Source organism: Alexandromys fortis, unplaced genomic scaffold (genome assembly GCF_014885135.2).
Source record: "Alexandromys fortis isolate MF-2015 unplaced genomic scaffold, M_Fortis_MF-2015_v1.1 scaffold_127, whole genome shotgun sequence".
NCBI classification, from domain to species: Eukaryota; Metazoa; Chordata; class Mammalia; order Rodentia; family Cricetidae; genus Alexandromys; species Alexandromys fortis.
Genome location: NW_026068006.1, coordinates 5,149,872 through 5,153,642, shown reverse-complemented (window position 1 = coordinate 5,153,642; position 3,771 = coordinate 5,149,872). Strand labels below are relative to the sequence as shown.

Below are 3,771 nucleotides of genomic sequence, written 5' to 3'. Positions count from 1 at the left end.
AAAAATGGGTTAATCAAGATGTGAGAGTTAGCCAGTGAGAGGCTAGAGCTAATGGGCCAATCCGCTAATTTGTGGAGACCTATGTGTGATTTTCTTTGGGGCTAAATAGTTGTGGGGTACTGGGCGGGACAGAAACCCTAACAACAAACAGGACCCACTCATGTTACAGGTTTCATTCCCCAGCAATGAAAAAAATCAGACACGGCAGTCAATGACCATAATCCTAGCACTTGGAAAATAGAGGCAGGAGGACTGGAAGTTCAAAGTCACTCTTGGCTATCTGCGACGTCTCAAAAAGATTACATAGAATATATTTACACAAAAATGCATATATAATATAAATTTAATATTACACATTTATAGCATTTTAAATTTATTTTATTATATATAATATACTATATGATATATTTATGGAATCTATAATGTAACATGCATATTATATAAAATTAATACACTATAAGTTATATTTATGTTAATGTTGCATATAAAAATGTATATGCTATATTTCTAGTATATCATAGATATTTATAATATATTTTAATATACACATGTAAATACATAAAGATTTTACACACACACATACACACAGACAGATAGACACACACAGACAAATGTAACAGCCTCAAACCTTAGCACAACTGGCTCAATGACGGAAGAACCATTCAGGCCTTGAAACCCAGCACACAGGCAGCAGTACCTGCCAGAACAAGAACAAGGACCCAATCCATCAAAGTCCATAGTTCTGGGAAAGTCTCTAAGTGTACTAACCTGGCTTTGGGCTTCTGCAGTTCTGCTTCTGGCTAACTGTTCTTGTTAACTGAGGCGTGTCCACCCCAGATGTGGTCATCATGTTTCAAAGCTCGCCTTGAGAAAGGCTCAGGACTGCACTTGTGTTCCAGACGCCCAGTGTAGTCACCAGCCAGCTAATAGAGACTTCTAGTGATTTGAACCCAAGTCTGAATAGTTATCTCTGGTGTATACCTCACAACACACACACACAGAGACTTGCACACACACACACACAACATGCACAGAGACACACACACATACACAGACATGCACACACACACGCACAGAAACACACACGCACAGACACACACATACACAGAATGCACACATGCACATGTACACACACAGACATGCATACATACAGACATGCACACACACATATGCACACACACACAGAAACACACATGCACAGACACACACAGAGAAACACATACACAGACATGCACACATGCACATGCACACACGCACATGCACACACATGCACACACGCACATGCACACACATACGCACATGCACACACACACATACACAGACATGCACATACACACATGCGTGCGCACACACACATCCAAACATTGTTGCAGTATTGTCTGCAGCACAGACTGAATTCTTATGGGATCGCTGAACTGAAAATCATGACACGGATCTTCTAATGTTCTTTCTTACTGGCATTATTTTGCCACGACGGAAAAAGCTACTGTGTGCACAGGTTGACTGCATAGCTGTAATTTTCATAATCTGTAGTGGATTTTCTAAACTTTTTCTTCATTTTTGCTTCTTTCCACCTAGATGCCAGTAACTTGTAAGGAGCATATGTAGCCCGAGTCTTTCTGTCGTCAGCAGACTTCAGCTGTGCCCGTTTGACCAGCCGGAGCCATGCTAGGTCTCACGTGTTCCCGTGTGTTTATATCAGTGAGAGGAAAAGAAGAAGCGAAGCGAAGGAGGCTGTCAGTGACCAGGGTGAAGAAAATGCTGGGCAGAGGGTAACAGGCCCCGGTGCTTCATAGGACTTCCTGGTGGAAGTGCCATTCAGGCTGTAAATCAGCATGGGGACGGACAGTGCATCTGCCAAAACAAAAACAAAGACCTTATCCATCACAGGCCATAGATCAGGGGAAGTCCCTAAATGTACTAACTTTGCCTTTTGGCTAACTGTTCTTGTTGATGGAACATGGTTTCTGTACTTAAAAGCCCACCCCGAGAAAGCCCCGGTTCTATAGTGGGGTCCTGTACACCTGCTGTAGGCATTGACTGCCTAATAAGGGCTTTCCATTGGCTTAAAGCCATGTTTGAGATGTCTTCTCTGGTGAAACCCCACAACAAGAGCAGATAATTGGATTCCCCGGTTTGAATCTGCACATTACAGCAAGAGGAACTTCTGATATGTTTCAGTAGCAAACTAACGTGTGTGTGAAGGAGCTTACTTAAAACCACTCATTTCTGCAGAATGGATTCCTGTAATTCCAGCTCTCAAGACACTGAGGCAGTAAGATTTTGCCTTTAATGGCAGCACTCAGGAGCAGTGTGAGTTCAAGGCCAGCCTGGTCTACAGAGTGAGTTCCAGAACAGGTTCCAAAGCTACACAGAGAAACCCTGTCTCGATAAACAAACAAAAACCAATCAACCAACCAAACAAAAGAGATTTATTTGAAAAGGAAGAGTCCAAGAGAGTGGCTGCCTCTGCCAGGGTGGTGAAGGACGGCCAGCAACTGAATAGGCAGAGGGGCTTATATTGGCTTCTTAGGGGTGAAGTTTTTCCAGAAAGATTTTTCCACTTAGGGATTGGTTAGTTTTCCTGCTCAGGGATTGGTTGGTTTCGTTGGTCCGGGTAGAGTTGCCTCTGGTTTCAGGGCCAAACTGTGTTTCTTTCACTGGCTCTTTTTTAGCTTTTTGGCTCTAGTTTTGGGGCCAGGAAGTGTTTCCTTCACTGGCTCTGGTTTCAGGGCCAGGGTGGGTTTCTTTGGCTGGCCTTTTCCCCCTACAGGACTTCTGTCCCTCTTAAACTATAAGCTCCAAATAAACATTTCCTTCTATAAATTGCCTTTTGTGCTTTGCCACAGCAATAGAACAGTAACTAAGATGCCATCTTTCTGTTTCATGTTTTCCTCGTTAATTGTATGGTTTCCTCATAAGAGTCTGGAGCGGAATCCTGACACAGGATCTACGCAGCCCAGACTGATCTCCAACTCACAATCCTCTACCTCCATCTCTAGGGCTCTGTAAACTTAGGTGTGTGCCAGCAAATCTGGAACAAGAGATTTTCACTTTTGATTACCTCTTTCTGCTTGTTTTTTTTTTTTAAATTATTCTTCGTTTCCTCATTTCTTAAAGGGAATACTTAGATTATTGATTTGAACCTTTCCTTGATTTCCGAGAGAAGCCTATAATAGTAAGAAAGATGCTAAGCACTCCTCCGGCTGCATCCACAATTTGATGATTACATTTAAAATTAATTAAATATGTTGGTTGTTCAATCAAACATTTTTTATGTTCACAGTTAAACTTGATTGAAATATTTTCTCATGACTGTCCCCGAGATTCACAGTTTGTTTGAAGTGTATATTTTGATTCCCAATTATTTAGGAATTTCAAAGTATCTTTCTCTTACTGATTTCAAATTTAATTTCTCGGTGGGTAGAGAAAATAATTTGTGTGATTCCAATTTTGTAAGTTGCTTTTAATTTATTGATGTTTCTTATCTGGCAAGAGGCCATTTTGGGGTCTGAAGAGATGGTTAAGGATGGTCCCTCTTGTAAAGAATATGAGTTCAGGTCACAGCACTACTGGGAGTTGTAGCAATGTTTCAGCAGTTGGGTGCTCTTACTTAGGAGGCTGAGTTGGGTTCTCAGAACCTACATCAGCTGGTTCACAACCACCTGTAATCCCTGCTCCAGGGATCTGATTCCCTCTTGTGGCATCTGCAGGCACCTACACACACACACACACACATTCATGCAATTAAAATGAAAATCTTATATAAAA

General features: G+C 41.7%; 1 pseudogene; it reads right to left on the bottom strand.

Moving 5' to 3' along the window:
• The window catches only part of LOC126513290 (phosphoglycerate mutase 1-like), a 7,995-nt pseudogene that overhangs the window by 3,405 nt on the left and 819 nt on the right, over positions 1 to 3,771 (bottom strand).